This window comes from Phaseolus vulgaris, chromosome 3 (assembly GCF_051622355.1).
Source record: "Phaseolus vulgaris cultivar YP4 chromosome 3, ASM5162235v1, whole genome shotgun sequence".
NCBI classification, from domain to species: domain Eukaryota; kingdom Viridiplantae; phylum Streptophyta; class Magnoliopsida; order Fabales; family Fabaceae; genus Phaseolus; species Phaseolus vulgaris.
The window spans coordinates 29,318,070-29,326,223 of record NC_143500.1 but is presented as its reverse complement, the minus strand read 5'-3'; the positions used below and the strand labels follow the sequence as shown (position 1 = coordinate 29,326,223).

General features: G+C 31.8%; 1 pseudogene across 1 annotated transcript; it reads right to left on the bottom strand.

Moving 5' to 3' along the window:
• Nucleotides 1-6,225: 6,225 nt before the first annotated feature.
• LOC150028774 (RING-H2 finger protein ATL2 pseudogene) lies at nt 6,226-7,414 on the bottom strand (annotated as a pseudogene). Its single transcript, XR_016519782.1, has one exon. The product of XR_016519782.1 is annotated as an RING-H2 finger protein ATL2 pseudogene (transcript).
• Between the last annotated feature and the right edge of the window lie 740 nt (nt 7,415-8,154).

Genomic DNA, 8,154 nt, shown 5'->3' with positions numbered 1-8,154 from the left:
TGTTAATTTTAAGTTGAACATTTTTATAATTTATTTAGTTTTACGTACCTCTTTTCAAATTTGATTTATTGTTCAAGAGATTTAAATTTAAAATTTTAAAAATTGAAATAATCCGTTCAAAAGAGAATGAACAGGGGGTGCGATAAGCTTAGAAATTATAAAAGAATGAAATGTTATGCATAAGTTTCTATTTGGATTGAGGAGTGGAAGTGTGAGGATTTGAAAAAGTAGATGTGTGACGATTTAAGAGGAAAATGTGAATAAAATAAGTGTGTTTGAATGTAAGCACGTTAGAGTAAATTTGTGAGGAAAATTTAGTGAAATTTATGAGTAAGGTGATGATGATTGTGAAAATATTTTTATTTTTCTAAAGATGTAAAATGTAAGATTACAAATTTACCTTTGTCTTTAAAAAATAGAATAATCAAATATTAAGTATTTTTTTTGTCTAAATTTAGATTAATTAAAATTATTAGGAGTATAATTCGATATAGTTGAATAATTAATTTTGGACTGTTATCATTTTCGTTTGTGTGACATACTCTCTACGTAGTGAATTGAGAGTTATCGACTAGTACAAAATTTGAAAACAACGACCATTTATTTAGTGCGGCTTTGCGTTTAAACGCATTTGTAAAAAACGCGGTGGCATTTTTGTAATTAAATTGATTTACAAATGCGGTTCTAGGGTAAGACCGCATTTGTAAATCAATTTTACCCTAAAAATAGAAGCGCGCCACTAGTTTTCACTTTCACTTTCGTCTTCTCCGCTCTTCGTTTCAACGTTCTCAGCTCTCTCCGCTTTGCATTGTAAGTTTCAGCTCTCTCTGCTTCAACGTTTGTTTTCGTTTTCGTTTTTGTCATTGTCATTATTCACTTCCTTGGCATTGTCATTTCGTTTCCTTACTCGTTTTCTGCATATAGGTGGTTACTGTTCTATTAGGTTCGCTGGTTTTTTCTGCTCCGCCACCGCCACTGCTTCCGCCACCGCCTTCGCCTTCGCCTACGCCTTCGTCTTCGTCTCCGATCACCATCAACCTAAAGGTTGGTGTTGTATTTATTTAATATTTTGAATTTATATTTAAAATTTTGAATTCATATTTAATATTTTGAATTTTTATTTTTCTGTATTATAATATATATTTAATTAATAACTAATACAACTTGGAATGTATAATTAATAACTAATAATTTATATATTTGTGTGTATTTTGAATTTTTGTATTATATAATTTCTATTTTCTTAAATTTATATTATATATAAATTCTATTTTTGTTTTTTATTTTTTATCTTTAATTTTGATTTAGTAATTTTTTATTTTTTATCTTTAAATTTTATTTAATAATTTTTTATTTTTTATCTTTAATTTTTATTTAATAATTTTTTTTATAGTATATATAATAAATAACAAATAACTAGAATATGAGCATACAACACTAATTCTGCATGTAATTATTTTAATTTTAGAAGTGACATATTTAGTTAGTTGTTAATTACATTTTAATAAAAGTTTTATGTTATGTTAGTTATTGTTACTTTTAGAATAGAAATATCGTGTTTGGATTGAGTCCGGGGGTGTTCGACCCTCGGCAAATGTGTGAGATTGAAGAGAATACTAATTATTAGAAAATCCTAATTATATTCCAGAATATATAATGGATCGAAGTTGGATTAATGTTGTTCGTATAAGTGATGAGTACGAAAGGGGAGTAGAGGAATTTATACAATTTGCGCAGCGTAACGCGATTATTAGTGGTCATGATGGAGCAAAGATCAGGTGTCCGTGCGTTAACTGTTTGAATGGAAGGATACTGGATGTGAATATCATGAGGGAACACCTGCTATGTGATGGGTTTCTTCGATCTTATACAACTTGGACATGGCATGGTGAATTATTAAATTTACCACGTGTTTCGGTAACTGAAGAATATGTGGGTTCTACCATGGATGAAGCAGTACACGATGATGGAGATGATGATCGATTGGAGGACATGATTCGTGATGTGGGAGCTGAGTGTTTTGCAAAAGCGCATGGATATGAAAGTATGTCAAAGGATGCAGAGACTCCTTTGTATCCTGGATCAACTAACTTCACACGGTTGTCGGCGGTGTTAAGATTGATGAATTTGAAGGCAATAAACGGATGGACTGATAAAAGCTTCACGGAATTGCTCCAGCTGTTGAAGGATATGCTTCCAGAGGGAAATAGTCTACCTAATCGTAATTACGAGGCAAAAAAGATTCTTTGTCCAATGAGTATGGAGTACAAAGTATGAGGTTGATAATTTCACTAGTCTAAACGATTTTGGATTATGGTGGTTGAAGATGCGTGCTCTTCTTGTTCAACAATGCCTCCTCGAAGCACTAGAAGGTGAATCCAGGCATGATGCATCCATGGCTCAAAAGGACAAAAAAATGTTATTAGATAAGGCTCATAGCACAATTGTTCTAAGCCTTGGTGATAGAGTGTTGAGGCAAGTCTCGAAGGAGAAAACTGCAACAGAACTATTGACAAAGCTTGAAAGCTTGTACATGACTAAGTCCTTGGTGTATATGAAGCAAGCGTTGTACTCATTTAAGATGAGTAGTGAAAAGGCAATTAACGAACAATTGAATGAATTCAACAAGTTGAGAAAATTGATGTGCAGATTGATGATTAGGATAAGCGTTGTTGTTATTGATGTGTTCATTACCCAAAACACATTATCACTTTAAGGAAATCTCGTTGTGTAGAAAAAAAGACCCTTTCTTTCTTTTTTTAGGAGGTTTAGGCTGTTATGAGCTCTAAGGAGTTGAACGAGAAGTTTGAAATTATGACATCTAGTGTTGGAGGTCAAAGGGATAAACCGTTTACTAGTTATAACAGAGGAAGTAGATGGAGGTCAAAGTCGAGGTAGAATAATGGAGGGAATACATATTATATAAGATGTTACAATGTAAAAAGGAATGTCACACAAGAAAGTTTTGTCCTTAAAGGCAGAAGAAAGATGAAAATAATGATAGACTGTTTGGGTATGATACATGGTATGATGAACCATCTACATCTGGTGAAGTAGTTCCACTGGAAGATGGTTATAAATCATTAGAGATCCTCATGGTATCAAGTAAATTTGGTAATTGAGAGTGGATAATGGACTCTAGTGTTGATCAAGAGTGATCAAGTGCTTTGAAGAATTCAAATTGTGCTTTGAAGAATCCAAATCCTATGTGTTTGATGCAAGGCTGTGTTAGGGATCTGGGTAGTTATATTTGTAATCCACTCCTTTGTTGAATCTAAAGCTAATGTGTTTTAAATCCTTTTTGAAATAAAGTGTTTTTCCAACTAAGTGAAAAACAACCTGTTGTTTTGTCGAAACAACTGGTTGTTTTACTCTTAGGAGTTTTTAAAAAGGTTGAAAACTGTTTAAGTTTGGTTGACTTAACTGCCAAACCAAACAATCAGTTGTTTCGTGGTTTCAACCGATTGTTTCTTTGAAAATCCTAATAGAATTCTATTTTGATGGTTGAAAGTGCTTTAAATGATTTCCAACTGAATACGCTTCTTCATTAAATGTTTTGACCAATCTTTGGAAAATATAAATAATTTGTTTATGTTTTCAAACAAGCAAGAGAAACAGATTTGAGTTTTTCAGTTGTGAAAGAGTTGATTCAAGATTTGAACATTCATATCAAAGCTTTGGGTTTTCTAAGAGAGTGGAATAGGATTGCATTTGTATTGATTTCAGATTGTTCTGTAAACAAGTGTAATCTCTTCTCAACCTTTTGTATTTCTGGTGTTGTGTTGCCAAGGAGTGTTGTGTGCTCTTGAGGTGGTCAAGATCAATACTCTTGGTGTGTGATTTGCCAAAGTGAGTGTGTTTCTTGAAGGGTTCAAGGTCTACTTTGGTGGATTGTGTGTTGTAATCTGGTTTGATTACTTAGTGGATTACCCAGTGGTTTTCTGGGGACTGGATGTAGCTCTTGGTTTAAGAGTGAACCAGTATAAACTGTTGGTATATCTTTCTCTTACCCCTTAAACTCATTTAAATTTTGTTTTAAGTTTTACTGGTATAAACAACCGATTATTTTTTCTGTTGCTTTACTGTTTTATTGCTTTTGTTCTTGGCTAACCTGATTTTTGTTCTGGATTCATACAAAGAATTTTGTTAAACTTTAAAAAGATTTCAAAAACCTCCCTTAAACAATTCAACCCCCCCTCTCCTCTCGTTTAAGGCCATATATTCTAACATCTAGATGTTCATTGCATATGACACCTAACTGTATGTGGTTCCAAGAGTTCACAAAACTTGAAAGAGGTTCAGTTCTCCTTAGTGACAATAAGGCCTATAAGATAACTGAAATTGGAACCATCAAGTTTCATCTGCATGATGAAACTGAGAGAGTGCTTGAGGAAGTTCGGATTTTACCTAACTTGATATCTCTCCTTGATAAGAAGGGACATGTGTTTAAAGGTGAGAAGGGAGTATTAAAAGCGTTGAGAGAATCGATGATACTGATGAAAAATATGAGGAAGAATGACTTGCATTGCTTTAGAAGGTGTTGTAATGTCTAACTCAACATCTATTGTTAAGCAAATCATTTTATCAAAAATTGAAATATGACCTAGAATGTTAAGTCATGTAAGCTAATTAAAAAAACTCAATTAAAAATAGATTTATGAATAACTTAATACTTCATTAAGTTAGTTAAAATAGAATAAATCATAGATAGAATAAATTTATTATTTTGTGAAAATAAATTATAGAATTAGTAAATTATAAAATATTAATAAGTGGTTTAGAATTGAAAAAACAACAAAAATAATAAAAAAATAATAATTAATATTATAAGTAAGTTATTTCAGAGTTTGTCATAAGTAAAAAACAATAAATTTGGATAAAACATAAAATAATTACACAAAAAATAAAATCTAGCATCGAATTAATTAGTCATGAAAAAGAAATTCGATGAATTTCGAAACTCAGTTCCTAATTATAATAACAATAATAACAAATAAATATAAATATGTCTAGAGAAGCTTGTCACACATCAAACAAAAAGTTTAATAATTCTAAAGCATTATTTTAAAGTCAAGATTCCTAATTATCAATATATATATATATATATATATATATAAAAGCAATAATGCTACTTTATTTGATTGAAAAAGGAGTAAGTTTATTGTTTTATAATTTATCAAACTCATAAGTTAATTGAGATGTAACTAAATTTAATTTTTTTTTTACAACTTAACTCTTTTAGAGTCAAAATTCGAAAATGGGTATCAATATTATACATTGAACAAATAAGTGAAGAATCACATTTGATTCTTGGAGATTCACATATACCAAAATGGTAAGTTTAAGAGTAGGTTTGAAATATCATATCACTTGATAAATCATTAATTGAAAGAAAAAAAATGTCATGAGTGTGAAAATCATACTCTGGCTTAGTAGGAATTGCAAGAAAAGAAAATAATGATTTAATTTATTTATTTTATATTTTTATGTTTTATTATTTCACTTGCTTGCATAAAAAAATTATTAGTGAATGAAGTACGTATGGTTTACCTAATTAATTTGATTTGGATTCTTCAATAGAATTTATACCATAAACTATAAATATGGATAGTTTATTTCAAAATTATAACTCAATGGTAAAATGAATTTAATTGTTTACTAAAGAATAGTAACAAAATATATTAGAAAAGATTACGAGATGTGAATGAAAAGAAAAGAAAAAAAACTATATAAAGGTAGAAGAGGAAATATCATGACATTGTTTACTATAAATGTCCTATAATTTTCTACTTTTCTATTACATAATCTTTTATTTTTTCCAACTACTATATGTTTTAATAAAAATGAATGCTAATTGCACATTTTCAACTCTTTTGTGTTTTGTTGTCTTTCATTCCTATTTCTAACATATAATTATATATATTTATTAATATGTAACATTAACAAATGACAATTTTCTTTTTTATTCATAAATTCTTATCCTTTCTTTTTGAGTAACTTTTTTTTAAACTAAAATAACTACCTATAAAGAAAATACTTAGATTTTATTATTGCAATACATTTCCTCACAAAAAAAAATCATTTAATGGGAGATATTATACCTAATTATCATTAATTAATTTAATATGTTAATTTAAAATTAAATAAACCATAGTAATTCTTTATAATTACCATGTGAGTAAATGAATATCTTCCCTCGTAAAAAAATCTACTACTATGTTTAGATTAAAAAAATAAATGATTTTTCTTTTATTTAAATTAAAAGAAATAAAAAAAAGGCCTCAAAAAGAAAGAAAAAAATCTTTAACTATCACTATCACTATCACTAGTTACTGTATTTAGTTTCTACAAGATAAAAATATCACGTGACGTCATTACTCCCAGTCTGCAAACTCTGCGGCAGCTTAAAATTGTCTTCCATCTTCTATTCAATTCAGATTCCACCACCGCCACGTCACCTCCAATTTATTCTCATCAACAACTCACCGAGTCAGACTCTCCTCGTTCTGCATCTAACTCGGTCATGGAGCCGCACCCTCCCACCACACACCCCGAAACGCTTCCCTTCTTCTCTCTGCTCAGAATCCTCTTGAACGACACTATCCTACTCACCGGCGAACGAAATGACGACTCCGTCTCACGCCCCAAACTGTCGTTACGCAACGCAGAAGAAGAAGAACCAACTGGTATAGACCGGTTCCTCTCTTCCCCAACCGGCTCGGGTTCACACACAACAGCCACCTCAGATCGGGTTTCTTGGTCGGCAATGGCCTCGACAGGCGCCCTGCAGAGCGGACACGTGGTGTGGGACTGGAACCAGATGTCGATGCACTCAGTGTGGAAACTATGATTGCATTTGGGTAAGATCCGACCCGTTTCCCCGTTCTGAAACTCCGACAAACAAACCGCGCATTCCGATGGTTGGGTGGAAGCAGAGAAGGTGAAGACCGGGAGCGTGGAGATGACGGAGGGGTGGAGGCCACGTGAGGTGAGGGCAGTGCGGGCGGCGGGGTCGATGTAGAACACGAACTGCGGGCTGTTGCTTCTTCGGCGAAGTTGTTGCCGGCGGCGAGCTCGAACGAGGCTGCAACGGACGTAGACGTGGAGGCAAAGCATTATGATGATGACGACGAAGAGAGCGACTATGGCGGTTAGCATTATCTTGCCGCTGAGCTCGTAATCATTAGCTTCGATTTCCTTACCTTCCTCGTTTTCCATTTTGCCGTTGTGTGTCGGAGTAGAAGGTTTCTTTTATTGATTCCTTCGTTGTACTTGTAACTTTTATTTATCTTTAATTCTTGCTGCTACCTGTGATTACTTACTACCTGGTGCGGTTGACGCGTTTTTTTGGGAAATGACGCTTCTGCCATTTGCTGTTCTTGTGTTTATGATGTAATTTTGGTGATGTAGTGCGGTGGAAATTGTGTTGTTTTGGTACCGTTAAATATTAGATATAAATATATATATATAATAATGAGTAAATTTATAGTTAAATAATATAAAAATAATATTATTGAAAGTTAATGTGATTGTATAAAAAAAAAAGGATTGTGAATATATATTATTTTAATTTTTATTGATGTGGTGCTATTTATAAAACTGCATGTATCTACAGCTACTAGAAATTTCGTTCTACCACCATTCAACAATGGAATTTTGTTGTGACTGTGACTAATGCTGGTCAATGCTTAATTGATTACCACAAGTTATATCCCCCACTCCATACGAGATTGAATTCAACTCACCAACTTGTTACACTATTCTTTAAGGATTTTCATTTTTCAACATTTTACATCATTTTTCTAAATCATTTAACTAAATCTAACTTACCCAAAATATTTAGCAAATCTAGCAAAATTATATCTTCTGATTTCTAGGTTTCTAACTAGATTGTTCAAAATTATCCTTTTGTTTAACAAATATTTTATAATTATCATCTTCCAAAAAAATAACCTTTCACTTATGTAAAAAAAAGTCAAAGACAATGATTTTTTAGCGATTAAACTTTGAAATTGTTGTCTATGAACACGTAGTTTATTCTATTGAGGCATAGACAATGACTCTAGAATGTCGTGTATAAGTCACATATAAACGATGATTATGATCATAACTGTCGTTTATACCATTTTCTGATACTATCTTAAAGTACACATA